At 35.3% G+C, this 18,018-nt stretch overlaps 1 protein-coding gene and 1 long non-coding RNA gene across 2 annotated transcripts in view; one reads left to right on the top strand and one right to left on the bottom strand.

Annotated features, from left to right (window-relative positions):
• The window catches only part of LOC145940355 (protein Fe65 homolog), a 151,191-nt gene that overhangs the window by 121,833 nt on the left and 11,340 nt on the right, over nt 1–18,018 (bottom strand). The window contains exon 2 of the mRNA XM_083045412.1: nt 3,762–3,818. The gene's annotated coding sequence lies outside the window, so the exon portion shown is untranslated. The remainder of the gene's footprint in view (nt 1–3,761; nt 3,819–18,018) is intronic.
• The window catches only part of LOC145940356 (uncharacterized), a 124,010-nt gene continuing 114,752 nt past the window's right edge, over nt 8,761–18,018 (top strand). Inside the window, exons 1-2 of the long non-coding RNA XR_014426002.1 lie at nt 8,761–9,064; nt 9,418–9,506. This is a non-coding gene — a long non-coding RNA (uncharacterized LOC145940356). The remainder of the gene's footprint in view (nt 9,065–9,417; nt 9,507–18,018) is intronic.

The raw sequence follows: 18,018 nt of genomic DNA, 5'->3' as shown, positions 1-18,018 counted from the left end.
ATGAGACAAGAGTGGAAACTTGTGCTGTCAAGAGAGAGAGAAGTCATGCTTGCGTTATAATTAAAGCGGATCAAGTGGCCATTTATTTGTAATTAATGGCAAATGTCGAGTGGGAAAATTGTTATTACAGGTATAAACGCCGGCATAATGTGCCAGTGTACTTGAGTGAAGCGTACTAATGGAAATCTAGTTTTCGCGCAAATTGCTAATAAATTAAGTCAAGCCCGCTTCCCTTTCACAGCCAACTTTCAAATCCGTGTTTGGTCTGTCTGATAATTGTGAAATTTGCAGAAGATATAACTGTCAACAAAATATTCTTTTTTTAATGTGTCGGCATACTTGATGCTTAATCGTTTTCGAGTATATTATTTATCTAATGCGGCATTTACACTTATTGAAACTTTAATTAAATGACATTCAAAGAGAAAGTAGTAATATGAAATAGTAATAAAATTCAATAAAATTTAAAGAAAGAAAAATATTAAAAATAAGATTAACGTTATTGTACTTATATTTCTAGTCATATTAAAATTTTATATTTATCTCTATTTGATGTATTGTGTATGCATGTTTCGAAATACGCTCATATATTTATACGTACTGTAACATTTCAATATATTTACATCATTTGTAAGCAATAATAATGAATAGTAATGAACAGATGCCGATATTGCTAGATATTGATGACGATCGAACGAGCACGGACGAAAAATTTGCGTACTCGATGCAACGTTGAAGCAATATGGTGAAAACAATTCGTCTCAATAATGCCACTCGAGGAATATCGATGTTATTTTATTGAAAGGATAGCTGGGTGCGAATAATACCATCATAAATCATGAGGACGCCGCGTAGACAAATGTTTCGCTCTATACCAATGCGAACGACAGACAGAAGTGTACATTTATGTGTATCGTATTTTATTTCCTTTCTCGAACTAAAGCATATGAAATGATAAAACCAAGTAAAAATTAATTTACTGGCTTTGTGAACCAGTCTATTTTTTAAAATAATTATTTACGAAATTTTATACATCGGTTTATACGTCTATCATTTCCACATTTTCATTAATCAAATTATTTTTATAATAAATATTACGAGTTTATTTTCACCTACGCGATTCAAACGTAGGTTCTATTTGTCGCTAATTAATCTCAGGATTAATTTATCGTTTGGAGATTTCGTGACAACCCTTTCCGCATCCAGGAGAAGGCTATTATTCACCGATGCATCGGCGCATCTGCCGCGAACATCGTGTAATTTCTCGGGAACGAGGTTGACTCTGAAAGCGGCAGGTGGTTCCCGAGACCTGATCGATAGACAAAGGAGATAGAAGCTTAATGACGAGGTGACGATCGAGGGCAACGTTCATCTCGCCATGTCGATCGCATATTCGCGCTAACGAGAAACGGTAATAATTAATATCATCCTTTCCATCCGAAACTTTTTCGTCGCCTAGTTGTAACCGAGCTTGTTGCGTACATTCCTGTCACGTACGGAAAATACGCGATGTGTCACGAGAGTTCGCCATGTGCCGAAAGTTTTCGCCGAAACTGGATTTTTCGCGCGATCGTAACAGTACACCGTGTGTCTTTGTCATACTGGACGAGATAATATTATTCTAGAAATGAGGGAGAGACTGCGTGTTTAATGACCAAGCACCATCAACTTCGTGAGATATTTCAGCCGTTAAACCGTAAAATATTAAATCACAACTAGGTATAAGAGAATTCATGAATTAATCATTAGAAGGTAATTAAAAATTAGCAGAAAAATTTTAAAATAACATACTAAAATACATAACATACTAAAATACATCAATTACAATTACATCATTAATTATAAAAATCTGATATCGTCAAAAAATATTCTCCGTGAAATTGTTTGTCACACAAATCAAGATTTAGAGAATTATATAATCTTGATAATATTTTAAAATGTTATGCAGGTAACAAATGAATCTTATATTCGTAAGACGCAGAAATGAACGTGCATCGATGAACATACGAAAAGATGAATCTCATTCGCGACACGAATGCGGGAATGCGATTTTCGACGCGTCTTTCGCGAAGAGGAATGAATTCGACTGGGGGGAAGTATAATTCCGTATTAATAAAAATGAAGGAATCCACTCTCTTTCCCTCCTCCGTTCGAGCACGAGCGAGTCGTTATCGCGGGAGTGCATACCCGCTCTCAGGTAGTCTGAGCACGTTTTTAAAGTGTCTCCGGTGTCAGAGTTCTCGCACAGAAAACTTCGAGCAGGCGATGCGCGCTCCGGAGACGTCCATTCCCCGGAGAAGATTTTCGCGAATTCGTTTCGGCTGGATTTTCCACCCTCGAGTTGGATACGTTTCGTGAAGGGCGGGGAGAGAGACGAGTTGGGGCGCGTAACGTCGCCAAAATGTCTCTTCGTGGAACAATATTTTCGTTTCGTTTCCTCGCGACCGTCGCGTATTAGGAGAGAGGATATACGTCGACCGCCCGACGTTCTCGTATATGGTAGATCGAATTTCGCGAAAAGTCGTATTTGCCGATCGACGACCTCCGTCTGTTGAGCTGTGTCATATTGCGAAGCTGATATCGGCATTTCTCGCGCGATTAAACAAGATAGCCTATATTCTGAACGAGTTTGTTTCAAATTTCATTAGAAGATTCGAATCCGTACGCATTTCTTGTACGAGAAAAATATTTGCAAAAATTATAGAAAAATATATTTCGTCGTTTCCGTTTGGTGAGAAAAAATTAATCCAGGTAATTATGTTTTTCGCAAGATCATTTCCGTCAAAATTACATTTATTTATTATTAATTAGACGCGACAGAGAATGTTTTTGTATGTCTACCAAAATTTTGACAATACTCGAGGGTGCAGAAAGGTAGCAGCTGGTTCGCGCATCGGCAAAGAGAGTGGAAGAAGGGAAATTGCGGAGGAAAATGAGGAAGATTAGGAGGAAAGATCGAGGGACTGAGAGATGTAGGTCGGTGATCGATTGCGCCGGTACATGCACAATAAAGGGGGATAGAGTTATGTATCCGGGCTAAACAGTCCATTTGCCCAGCACAATGGAAGACGACGTCGCTGTGGGCCCGACTTAATTACCGGAGGCTGCCTTTGGCATGTAGAGAGGCAGGGAAACGGTAGCGAGACTTTATCAAAAGCGCCTTATACAGGCGAGCTTCGTTTAATGGCCGTGCAAGAATGCGAATTTGGCGACATGCCTGTGAGAATCTAATCTAAGAAGTTATCCCGGAGACGCCTCTTAAACTCCGCGTTAGGTATACTCGAGTGATTATGAATCACGTTAGTCATTATTCTAACACGCGATCACCACTGATTTACTATCACGTAAAATTTTACGTAAAATAATTCATCTCAACATACGATTTATAAAGTTATAAAATAACAATTGTAAAATTTTCCGATGTATAAATTGCACACGTCTTTTCCTTACACGAATAAGTTGCGTAAAATATTTTGAAGAAAAATGCGTCCTTCGTAAAACATTCAACCTATATTGGAATTTGGTATATAAATTGTATAAACCATTTTTCGTCTCTTTGTCTCCTGCATAACGCGTATGATGCATCGCGAAGCGCGAGACCGAACTATTTTCCGAGGAAACAAAACATCAGTTTCCCGATAGTTTGCGCGCGCGCGACGCGTGAAAACGAAGGGAACACTTCGCCATTAGTCTGCGCAAAGCTTGTTGATATATATCATTCTGTAACGAGGGAAAATTGCGAGAATCCGCGCCACACTTACCGGAGTTTTCATAAAGTTCGCCGGACGGGAGAGGCCACTGCATTAGACGAAAGATACCTGGAACATAAAACGAAAAGAACACCTTTAACTCGTGCGGAAACTACGTTTCTTGTAGAGAAACTTCGGGTTACGCAGAATCACAAATCTCGGCAATTAGCCGGACTATCGCGACGCTCATCTCTTCGACGAGATAAATAGCTCGCTAATTGCAATTTCTTTATTCGATACTTGCTGCTGCTGATAAATATATTATATAATTGATGATATTCTTGAAATAGATATTTCGATGTAAAATTCTGCTTTTCATTGCTCGCTTTCAAAATAAATGAAAGAAAATATTTAACTTGACGAACTAAAATTATCTTATATTATATCTTCATAAATATCTCATTTATCTTGACCAATATGTTATCTTTTAAATGTTCAGAAAAACATTTGAGATAAAAATTTAAACTCGATCTCGCCATAATGATAGGAAATTAATTTAAAAGTCAATTTTTAAAATAACAATATAAGAGAGTCAATCTAAGTTAAATGCTTTATCTCTCTGTAAAAAAGGCATGTCACTGACATTGTTTTCTGTCAAAAACAATTAATAAAGCGTTAATTTGCTAATTAAATTTTTAAATAATACGTTATAAAAATTATAATAGTAATATGTTATAAATAAAATATAATACTTTAAACATGATTAATACTTTTTGATAGAAATCAATTAATTAAAGCGTTAATTTACTAATAACTAAATTTTAAAATATGTTATAAAAATTAAAATAGTAATTGTATGTTGTAAATAATGTTATAATATATTAAATTTCATTAATATTTTTTGACAGAAATCAGCTGATTAAAATTGTAATTTCCTAATTAAATTTTAAAATAATATGTTTTATATAAATAATATATTATAATACTTCAAACTCGATTAATATTTTTAGACCGAAATCAGCTGATTAAAGCGTTAATTTACTAACTAAATTTTAAAATTATAATATGTTATAAATAATATGTCATAATACTTTAAACTCGATGAATATTTTTTGACAGTTATCAGCTGATTTCTGTCAAAAAGTATCAATCGAGTTTTAAGTATAACATATTATTTATAACATACTCTATAATTTTAAAATTTAACTAGCAAATTGACGTTTTAATCAGCTGATTTCTGTCAAAAAATATTAATTGAGTTTAAAGTATTATATCATTTGCAATTTGCATCATATTATTATTTGAATTCTTATAACATATTATTATTTTAAACATTAATTATCACAAATTATAGCTTTATTCAGCTGATTTCGATGTACAAATTACAGACGGATAAAAAGGATATTTCACACGAAACACTCGATTCTCCGATTTCATTATCGTGCCAAACGAAGATCTTTACTAGAGGTGAGGAAAAATCCACAAGATTTCCCCTGATGTCGGTTACTCTGAAGTCGAAGGGACAAAATGAGATAAACTCCATGGTACTCGACGACGCGAGTCCGAGAGAACGCTCTTTTATTTCAGCCTTCTGTCACGCTACACACACACGAATCCGAATAGATCCGAAAGTGAGAAGAAAAGAGAAAGAGAGAAGGAAAGCGAGAGAGAAAATAAATACACACGACCGAGTCGTCTCCGCAAAGGCACGCCAGACGAGTTGGCTGAGTGGTTTCTCGTGTTCGGCATCACGCACATACATACATACACACACACACACACACACACACACACACAATGACTATCGGATAGTACACATTCGCGACATTATGTATTTCGTGTGCACCCGCTAGAAACGGTGAAAGAGCGTCCTCGAGACTCGTCCTCGCGCGCAAAAGGACTCGCCACGTGGAGGGTAACATACTGCACGGATAGTAGTACTCGAGTGTTTTCGCGCTGTCGTTGTCGACGAGAAGCAGTTGCAAATGTTCGTTTGGCCGGTCGACTGCGGGTTTGAGCAGCCGGAGTTTCGCGGGTTTGTCATCTCATGCTGTCTAGAGAGACGAGTGCTTCTTGTCGGGAGGAAACTTTGACGGCGTACAATATGGCATTAAATTCGCGACGATGTATATGTACAGAATTCTGTATATGTATATATATGTATATATAGAATAACGTCGACCGCGTGCAACACAACCGTTGAGGAAATATTTTTATCATTTTTCGAACAATATATTCACGATTTAACGATTTATTCGATAATCACGCGAAGTAATAAATAATATTAAACAAATATAAATTAAAGCTAATTTATCTGCTTTACTTGTGCCTAGCTAGAGCTATTTAATCATTTACTATTTAATAAATAAATTTCATCGAATCACATTGCGAATAAAAGGGATATGCAATTGACTGCGTAATTACGCGAAAATAAAAATAATTACCAGAAAATCCAACGACGCCATTTTGCTGTTGATTTCATTGCACACTCACTCGCGACGAATATATACGAATCGCGTACATGAAACGCGGCTAATGATCGCGCGCGCTAATTAACGCGATACAATTAAACGTCCGGCACTTTGTTACGGCACTACCGATGCTCACTGCAAAGAATATATCGTACTTTAAGTGACCAAGTAACACGAAACACTCCCGATATCTACTGGACGCCCGGCACGCTCTTCGATATGTACGTACATATAGTACATGCGTCTACGTAAAAAGTACGAGACAATGTAGACGTCACTCATCTAGATGCGAAACTCGAAGAATCTATTAACCCGATCGCGAACACACTCCCGATATCCATCGCACGTTGTACTTGGATATGTGCATGCGAACGTACCGACATAAAAAGAGACGCGGGACAACTTCATGCCGATGCCGTGCAACGTACATCGCTCGCTGACTCGCGAATCTCGGAAGAGTCGGATAAATCCATTAATCCCGATCACAATGCACGCTAATTAACATTGTACGACGATCGTGCGTTGATTGTACGTTGATTCGAGTGAAATTCGTCACTGCCCGATACACGTAGCATCGCTTTGAAACCGAAAAATTACACGCACGAAACGGAGACATGTTCGACACAACGAAGCCACGACGCGACTGACTGCGGGTCGTTCCGAAACGCGGTGTAATGCAGACTTAAGGTGGCTACACAAGTCGACAAAAAATAAGCGCCGCGCGCGAGATCGGATATTTCTTATTGTATAATTTGTATTCTCATGCGTTATTTTTCTCATTCGTCGTGTATGGCCTTCTAATATTATAATATAATAAGAATGTTGATTTCATTCTTCGATTTATGAAATATTAAATGATATTTGACTGGCAAATTATATAACAGTCATCATATATATATCGATAATATATCGATAAATGTATATCGATAAATCGATCTCGTGTGTTCACAAAAAAAAATGTTAAAAATTAATTATATTTTGTCGCGTATATTTTGATACAATTAATATCTGAAATTTTATTTATCGCAATAATAATGCAGTTTTATGAACATTATATCCACGAAATATATTATTTCTTTACATATAAATAATGTTATATAGTAGCAATTATTGAACAATAAATTTTTTTGTGAGCGATTAATTAATAAATATATAGTTATTAACAATTAAAAGTTTTTAGAATATATGTTTGCAGCTTTAGAATATAGTGCAATTTTAGAATATATATATATATATTAAAGCAATATGTACTAATGTATAGTAAAGACTTTAGGAAATATTGTCAAATAATTATTATTGTTATAATAAAATGAAAAAGAAAAGACACGCCACACACACACACAAAATTGCATTCATTCGTTCTCGACGATTTGAGAAAAGAATATATAAAAGAATAAATAATTCTAGAATTATCTCGACTCGAAAATACAGGATATAACATGTCCAGTGGAAAGCAGACACAGATACAATTTGCGTCGAGCGTCGAGCGATTCCCGGAATCGGAAGAGAGCGAGCTCGTGTCGTTGTATAGACATGCTATAATATCTGCTTTAAGACGGCTCTTTCGTGCTTTAAGACGTCTATCGCGCTCGTTTTTTCGATACATTATTTCGACAGTCTATAAAAATTAAACGTATATGCGCAATTGAATAAAGAGGTAAGCGATTATAATTAGCAATTATTTATCGAATTGTCGGAAGATTCTAATATTACATTTAATAAAAATTCGAGAAAAGCGATTGTGTAAAATGTTTTCTCAGTGTGGACTACATTTAACTTTAGTTTCTTGGAATTACTTTACTAATAACTTTAGACTTGGAATTTAACTAAGTAATTAAGAAATATTCATTTTCGATCGAACGTACTTTTATGACAAATTAAATTTTATCGCTCTCGGGACGATTCAAATCCGTTTCAGTTGGAAACGCTTTGAGAAACTTGACAAGTACTTGGCGGATTTGTAAGCGATTTATGTTCTTAGTCAGTAATATACGAGAGAGAATCTTTCTAAACATTTTCGAACATTTTCGCATTCCTGTGAAATCGCCATAAATAGAAAATGAATAATTTTATCGCTAGAGTAGAGTATTAAGCAAAATTATTTCGATTATATTGTAATTATGCGAATTTTAATAGAATTAATATATGATCGAACAATGTGTGTGTGTGTGTAAATAAACGAGAGCATAGATATGGTAAATAAGTAAATATATATAAACTACGTATATATTTATTAAGATAAACAGAGACTCGACGTATCGCGTTCTCTTTCTAATTTTGTTTTCTGTGAAAATTATTTATGATTAAAGGTGAGTCCCACTTGATACTATTTTCGCTTTGAAAAATACAAGATTGTTCAATCTAATCAAACGCTTCAAACACTTTAAACACTTCGAAGTGAAAATAGCATCAAGTGGAATGCATCTAAAATATGTAGAACACATCTATGTTTACTATGTCTATGGACGTATCGTCTTGAAGTTAGCGCGAGAGAGTCTCTCTCTCTCTCTCTCTCTCTCTCTCTCTCTCTCTCTCTCTCTCTCTCTCTCTTTCTCTTTCGTGACGATACATTTATTATTATACCCCCTTTAACAGTCGTGTGCGTGTCTTTGAATAGCGAAAAGTATCGAGTGATTAAGTTGAGAGTGATTGTCTCGCGAATAATAGTGATCGATGTTTACAATCATTACACGGATAAAGTGATCAGTGAACGCGATAGATGCCGTGACGATAAGCGCGTGTGTTACAACCTCTTTAATGCAATCGCACGTCTCGTCAGTCGCCAAACGGCAATCGCTGCGTATAAATGAATTTCGGGAGTGCCGAGAAAAAGTATCGGGCGAGATTGTATCGCGATTGCATCACATTTAAATGCAACTGTAAACGAGGGCGAACAATGGACAGGTATCGTTCTTATATCTATATTATATCGATCTTTTCGAAAATAACATATTTTTCAAAGTGTGTATTAAATTGCGGTTAGTTATGTTATATGATATTCAAAATGGCCGTCATAGCTTCCAGCGTTATAATACTTTTTTCGCGCATTTTAATAGTAGTGGATTTCGTCAGTAATGAAGTGTCGATTCGTGTTAATTAACCGTATGATCGCGATAAATAACATTATTTCGAAATGACGAGCAAATCACGCCATATGTTCCATGTGTTTTATCCGTTGATAGTAAATCTCGTGTGTGAAATTATCGGGAGTGCTCTATAAGAAATGGATTATAATTAACTTTGTTTTTATATTCAAGTGGATTTCTGCCTGGAAATATCCGGAGAGCAATGCAGCCGTCAGCGAGGAATACAGATATACAGGAATATAATGGTGATACATCGACTGGTGAGTACAAATATAATGACGATAAATCTACTCTCTTAAATAGACTCAGTATTTTATGAAAAGCAGTGAATCTGATGGGATCATTAATGTTCTCAATTACGAATTTACTAGCACCATAAATTAGTGACACCTCACTGAAAGAATTAATTAGTAGTGATTGCTTTAATGAGTAATATTTTTTAAGACACATCTTTCTCTTAGAATATATTATCAAAATTGATTTATATATTAAAACAATTTATAGCATAAAAATAAAAATATATAATATATAATCATAATATAATATAATAAAATTATAATATAATATAATAAAATTATAATTATAATATATTGCAGAAATTTATAGCAATATATATTTTGTTAAAGAAATATTTGAATTTTTAATCAAAAGTCTTATTTATTTTTTATGACTCTTATTACATCTTGTTGTTACAGTAAAAAATAATAAAATGTATATAATCCTGAATTTCAATATTAGTTATGTCTTACTTCAGAATACATATATATGAGAACTTCTCTCGAAAAAAAATAATCCAAAATAAATAAAAAAAGCTTCAAAAGTTTTATATTGTAAATTCGAACTTTATTACTTTTTTGAAATGTTATTGAAAAAATCGATTGGACATAGACGAAAGAACAAAATGCGTTTTCACTGCAGATCTATAACAGTTACTGATCTGCGGTAAAGTCTTGTCACTGATTCAGTTTAAGAGAGTCACATGTTAATTGTATACATGTTAATTGTATGTATTTAATTGTGTATTTGTTTGCAATGATTTCATACATGTTTGCATTTACTTATAAATTACATGGAAATGTGAAGAGAGTAATATATTAATTGTATATATTTATTTTGTAATGATTTCATTTATATATACATGTTTGCGTTTATTCATAAATTATATAAAATATGAGGGCTCGAGAAATGTACGAGAACAATTCTTTTATTGCAAAAATTCTTCTTTGATTTGATCTGATCTTTTGAGTCTAATGTCATTCTTTTGAGAGCAGAATAAATTTAAGCCAATTAGCTTTTATGTAAACAATTAGCGCATAAAAGAGCGGCTTAGATATTATTCTTTTGATTCTATTTTTACCTTACGAACCTATTGGATATAATTTTTTGTTACCGTTCGACAATTATACTGCGCAGAAATGAAAGTTTATAAAGCAAACAAAGCATTCGAGCAAATGCCTCATCTCAATTTCGACTGCATTATTGCAGCACAATTTATAGTAACGTGAATTACTCGTAGATAGATTAATTTTCATTAGAATCGAATTATCGATAACCGCGAATTATATTCGATAAATTATAGATACGCACAAAAAAGCGAATGTAAAGAATTTCACTGAAAAGAACTCGTGTTAATGAGATAATCTACAAGTCATCTTCTTTTTATCGCAATTTATATCGCATTCTGGTCGCAATTGCGCATCCAATAACCGAATTTAACGGTGAACTCTCTAGCGAATTATAGGAGAAACTCAATTTAACGCGGCGCCGCCAATGCATTGCGGCACGAAGCATCCACTTTCTCAGCAAAAGCTCCTATTCTTCTTCTTTTTTTCTACCCTCTCGTTCTCGGTCGTGCCCCTTGTTCGAACCGATCCACCCCATGTTCAACCGTCTAAAGACAAGAAAAAGTCGAAGAGTGCGCGAATGCGCGTCGCGAAAAAGTACGAGGGGGTGAGTAAGAAAGAGACTGCGGGTGAAGGGGGGCAGCATAGACCCTTCGAGTCGCAGTGCATCTTTCTCTGATTTCCCAAGGGACGGCACCGGCCGCCTTCGTCACCCTTATCCACCATGAAGCCGACGGGATATTGCGCGAATGGATGAGATAGGTGGATACAGCCGCAACGCGCGTGTCCTCGCGAAGCATGATTTATTTTATCGCTCTTTGAAAGCGGCCGGCATAATTCCGGGCCGTTCCGCCGACAGTTATTTACCCTGCCCTTTTGCCCGCGCCGGGCCCGACACGAAGGGGTGTAGACGGGGGTTCGCCGACGAGGGATCAACAGGTACAGGACTACCGTCACTGCCGTTGTTATCAAAACGACGAGCTGCTAGCTTTCGCCATGCTCGCGTGTAAAAAAAAATTATTAAAAAATCCCTCGTTATTCTATATAATTTCTACATAACGACAACATTTTCGATAAGTACACAGAGAGAATTTTCTCTTAGAATTTACCCTGAAAATCATGGTGATCGTGGGACAATATATGGTATGGAAAGAATTTTATGAGAATTTCTTTGATTAATATTTATCACAATAAAAATAATAATATCTATCACAATAAAATATAAAATGTTTGATTAATTTTACTATGCAGTTTAGTAAAATTAATCAAACATGTTTTATATTTTATTGTGCTAAATAGTAATCAGAGAAATTCTCATAAAATTCTTTCCATGATGATTCCAAAATGATTACCATGATTTTCAGGGTAAATTCTAAGAGAAAATTCTCTCAGTATATCTTATTTTATCAACGAGAAATATTTTATTAAATTCACATCATTCATTTATCAAGATCTTTGTTGAGAAACATATTTAAAAATCAGCTGGTAATCGAATATGGAGTTTTTATTACGTATTGCAAAAGATTCACACACTAAGAATCAGTGTAAATTGTTTTCTGGCCGAAAGATCGATTTTTCCTTAGTGTTCAGCGGTTAGTAGCCGTTATATGGTCCGTGAACACGGTATATTCATGGTGGAGAACGATACTTCTGCGACAACATTTCAGGCAGGATACTTTACAAACTTGGCGTGTAATACACTCTGTCCGATGCCTCTTCCGGATGCACGTCGTCGGTCGAGAGGCGGCCGAAATGAAAACGGGAGGTAGAGAAGAGAAAGGAGGAGGACAGCCTCGTATATACCGGGAAACTCTGCGGAGTGGCGCAATAACGTTTCTTATGCCACATTTCCGGACTGGCGTGCCGTGGTCGCAGGGGTGGGTAGCTCGCAAATACTGCTGCCAGAGATGGAAAAGGATGGAACTAGGAGAGAAGAGAAAGAGGATGAAAACGAGAGAACAAAAGAGGGGGAAGGGAATGAAAGATGCAGTCGCTGTCTGGCATGCAATTAGGGGGGTAACACCACCCTCGCGAGCATTTCTCTTTCTCTTTTCTCTTAGTTCCGTACGTCCTTTCTCTTCGCCCTCTCTTCTATGGGATTTTATGCGTCCTCCTTTCTCTGTCTCGCTTTTCCCCGCACACACCTACTTTTCGTTCTTGTTCTCCACTACAGATACATGTAATGCACACATATAGGCGCGTATTCCCCGCTATAATCCTTCTCAGCGACTCTCGACACGCGTTCCAGATAATGACATGACTGCGGAAGGTATCACCGAGCAAAGGCGTTGAAAGCTCGACACGCGGATTTTTTTTTCCCCACAAAAACGGAAAAGCAATTTCAGGGACGATCAAAGATATAAGCTATGGAAAAAGAATTATGTGGACAATTGAATAAAAGTGTATTGAAAGGAAAAATATAGTCGAGTTGCAGTAGCTGTTTAAGATATGCGAGTCTGTGTGCATCTTTTAAGTAATTTCAATTTTTTTAATGCTTGTAGCTAAAGATTAATTTTTTAATATTCGAAGATACATATGTTTAATTTAGTTTTTAATGATATTTTGGAAATATAATTATATTTTACGGCTGCAAATGATAAATTGAACGTAAACGCGATATCATATTTACTATAATTATATATATTTATTGTATATATTTATATTTATATTCGATGCACATCAGATCTCACACATGTCATAAATATAACGAGTGTTAATGTAACAAAGATTTACTTTATTATTTCATACGCGATTAAATGTGATTATACTTTGACGCGTAATAAAAATGTCATTGAAATGGAGATGCACGAATAACACGTGTCGCGAATCGCTATTCAAAACGATTGGTAATAACCAAGTATCGCTAAACATTTTTCGCGATATCAGATCTCATAAAATCGCAATATTCGAGCATGGCTTAAACCATTATATCCATTCGCGTTCGCCGGCGTGTGTTTCGAGAGAATTATGCGGCTAGATAAATCACCATAAAATGTTATCAACGTATACTGTGCAATTTACGAGGCGTCCCCCTCTGGGTCGACAAATTCCCGTGAGTGAAACATGGAAAAAAAGGTTAATGTACCTTGCACTATGACGTATCTCCGGAATATCGAGAAACTTTCGCATCGATATCGTGCGTAAATATCAATTTTCAAATCTTTTATACTTTTCCGCATATAGCGCAATTTACGTGGAAAGCTCGGCAGATAGGATTAATACAAGGGTGGGCAAAAAATAGGAATAAAAAGATGCGATCCCTGCGAGGTACCTAGCAAAAGCTTCTCAGACGAGGTGAAGGGTGAAGCAGATAGTGCCATTCAGTGCCCCAACTGGACGCTTTTCGTGGGGAAAAGCGCACGAATCTCTTTTCTTTTTATTGCATTTGTTTATAGCTCTTTTTTCATATTTCTCGCATTCTGATACACTTTAATATTTTAATATTTATTATAATAATATTTAGGACATATAACGTTTTTTAAAATTATAATTATAATAAAAATATTATTATTATTATATGTTATAAAAGAAACGATCTTCATGATGTAAATTTCTATTTGGATCGACAGTTAGTATGAATGACTCTCTTTTCCGAATTGTGGATTTCTATTCAAGCATCATTTAAAAATTACACCAAATACAAAACTTTGTTTTCGTAAACGTAACATTCAATTGACCGAAATTAAATCCACTTACTCAACCTATGACAATTTATACGCGGAACAATAATTGAATTTTAACGACTAATGAATGTAGTTTAATAAAAAGAACGTGATTTATCCACATGAGAATAAAAGTGCAAAGTTGCGCGCGTTCGACAAACAATTATTCCATAAAATTTGAGTTAATGAAACATTACTTTTTAATGGAGAGGCCCTTTCTCTCTCAAAAACCCTCCCTACGGGATTAAACCCTCGCAGAACCTTTCTCTTCGTGTCAATGGAACCCACACTGTTGTAACAGAAAATTAGAAATTGTTCTCCGAGGTACACAAAGCCTCGCGGCACAGAACGCCGGTTAACGAACTTCGTCGAATCTAGAGCGCAAATAGGATGGAATTTTGTGTGTGTGTGTGTGTGTGTGTATGCGTGTGTATCGCGGCTTTTATTATTCCATTTCATTCTCAAAAAGTTTGGTTTCTTCTCGAAAAACACATTCGTTTTCACAACTATGAGCAAACATCCGCGACCTATAACATCGATCGAATAACTCAGTCACTCTGAGTTCAACTTTCTTCTCCAATTTTTTTCTTTCTTTTTTTGTGCTGAATAAGTGCAACATTGAGAATCATTAAATGAAACATTGTATAATGCGATATCGTAACATGAATTATTAAAGAACGCTATCGATTGCTATATTTTTTGTTATATGTAAGAATATCAAAGATACAGGATACAGCAATTAGCCGGAGAGATAAAATATGATATTCCTAGGCAACGATAGGAAACTTTAACAGTTAAATTATTGTTTATTCAGCTTTTTTAATTACAATCTCATATTGTGTAGCTTTAGACGTACGAAAATTATTATTATCTCTCTCTTTCTCTCTCGACGGAGAGATGGAGGAAAAGAGAGGAGAAAGGAAGAGAGAGAGAAAAAAGAGAGAGGAAGACAAACAGGAAGAGCGATTCGATCATGTAACGTCGAAAGCATCGATCCTACGTTCAGTGATAGATACGGCCCTCAATTTCCGGAAATTAATAAAGCTCGCACACACACACACGTCCGTTACGTGCGGTGAACGAACAAGGGCGGCATCGGAATGAGTTCTCCTATTCCTGCGCGTTCCCGTCTCTCGTTCTCGTTCCTCGCTGTATAGGAACGCTATTCAGGTCGTGCAAGCGCGAAAACAATGGTTCTAATCTCGACCGGTCACAATGCACGACTTGCTGGTGTTTCCTGGCCGATAAAGCGCTACCCGCCGTCCACCTGTCTTCCAGCGACCAGGCGAACTGGTTGCTCGCCGCAAAAGTGCTTTTGAGTACACATTGATAGAAGTTGTACGTGAGACCGGATTGCTTAGGTGTCATGACAAGAGGAGAAACAACGTGAATGGTGTAAAACGCACCATTATTTCGGTAATGAAAAGCTAGTTAATTTAATCGTTGGATTCAATTGCACTGATTCGCAGAGAAATTGCTTTCTTTGTTATTGAATATTGCTCGAAGTTAAAAATATTAATAAACATTTTTTTTCTAAAAATATCTACATGTGTTTTTGATAAATAAATTTATCAGAGATATTATTAAAATTACAGAAAATTTAGCGGATGTTACTTAAATAAAAATACATTTAAATATATTTAAATAATATTTAACATAGATTTAAATAAAAAAATTATATACCACAGTTAAAATATTATATATAATAACTATATATATTATATATAATAAAAAATAGTTATTCTCCTATCTTTACGATTCTTGAAAATCAACTACCGGAATTACGCCTGAATTAAATGTCTCATGTTCAATTGGCTATACATTTTTAAAATCGGTTAATTAAATTGCAATTTACTCGACGAGATGTTTTTTCTGCCTTCTCTCACTTCCCCATTCGACTGCAAAGAACGTAGATTTACTTCAAACTTCGTCAAGTTTCGCTCTCTCTTTTCCTCTTTCTCTCAACTTTCGTATCTAACTAATAAATGAAACGATCGATCTCGAAACATGCAGACGAAGAAAAGCGAAATGCATGTGCAAGGGTATGGATTCGGCTTTGGATTCGATGGGTGAGGAAGAAAAAAGATAGACTGAGACACATACGTCTCCGGTATCTTTACGACCTCTACGAAACATAAAGTAGTGTTATCCCCTTGTAACCCTACCTCACAATGTGTATGTATACACATTGTATATCTACAGGCACATATAGTATAGTCTTGCTAGTCTTGGATTTTTCAAGTAATTTAGATTAGATCTTTGGAATAAAAATTATCGAGAAACTGATAATATCTTTTATAAATAACTTTTAGAATGCAAACAGTTAACAAAAGTCTTACTGTTAAAATATTTTAGATTAATTTGAATTTTAGCGTTATTATTGAAAATATAAATAAAATGAAGAAAAGATTTCGATTTTTTAATTAAATTCTCTAAAAGAGAATCGTTCTTTTTTTTTTGTTGAAATAGTTAAAGAATTTGTGGTGAAAAGGAAGAGCACTAACATATCTTGTATGCATATATACACGTATTATGTACGTGTGTCAAATATCTTCTCTCATTCGCGCCCTTACTTTCACATTTAAAACTGATCGTTTCTACCCCAGTCAATTGTAGAGATACCAGCGTTGCGATAGAGGAGCACAGTCTTTAAGTATCGTCTTTGGATGGCAATACAAGTCGCAATATAGGGAAATGAGAACGAAAGTTATATGAATGGGGGTACAAAAATGGGCATAGAAATATGGTACATCGCGTGAGAATTTATCGTAGTAAATGAAAGATTCGACTATGCGCGGTTCTATAAGGATGATTTATGTATCCCTTTTGAATCTCGATTTGAGATTCATACAAAAATACAAATGTTGATTCACTAAACAAATTGCAATATCTCACTATATACGGCTTACGATGAGAAAATCATTAATAAATGTCATTAATGTCAGTAAATCAATAAATACTTAATAAATCTATCAATAAATACTTAATACTAATATTAAAATTATATTTCTTCTAGAATTTCAAATAAATTACATATCTTATTTCTAAGATTTTTGTCTCATATTCTATATAAGCATGATACTGATGGATAAAATTATAATCACTCTTTCGTGTTATATTCATTCCGCATGGATTCTCTCACGAGAATTCAACGTGATGATCGTTTTCTTTAAGAATCAGCGCGATCTCCGGGTGCGAAATGTTCACCGAGAGGAAGTTACGTTTTCCGGTTTGCCCTTCGCTCCCTCTCTTGCCTTGTTATCCTTCACGCGTGAGAGGAAAAAGAGGTAGAAATCGCCTGTCTTGGTATTCTATGTCTCCAGGGCGAGATAAGATCCGCGAAAAAAGAGGCGAATAGCTAGCGACGAAGACACGAAAAAAGAAATAGAAAGATAAAGAGCAGGAAGAGAGGAAAAAAGATCGCGAGACATCGCGCAAACCTCGCGATGGAAATTGAATTTTCACATCGAAAGTTCTCGGGAGACTTGCTTTGTTACTTCGCTTGTACAATACAACTGTGAGCAGATGCGTTATTTGCGAAGCATCGCGAGCTCCGGTTTAGCTGCGAGTGTGAATGATCGCGAAATTGACATTCAAACGAAGAGTTCCAAGAAAATAACTGAAGAATTTGAAATCTACAATTTAAAAAAAGTTTTATATATTAGAAAATTATATTGAAATTTTCTGATAACAAGAATTTATTTCTTATTACTTTAATTTAATTTTGATGTACGAAGCGATTTTTTAATTGAAATTTAATATAATTT

The sequence above is a fragment of the Prenolepis imparis genome, unplaced genomic scaffold (assembly GCF_030444845.1).
Source record: "Prenolepis imparis isolate NDT839.2.m4 unplaced genomic scaffold, iyPreImpa1.0 SCAF_9, whole genome shotgun sequence".
Taxonomy (NCBI): Eukaryota; Metazoa; Arthropoda; class Insecta; order Hymenoptera; family Formicidae; genus Prenolepis; species Prenolepis imparis.
The sequence above is the reverse complement of the archived record's forward strand: the minus strand, read 5'-3'. Positions and strand labels throughout refer to the sequence as shown.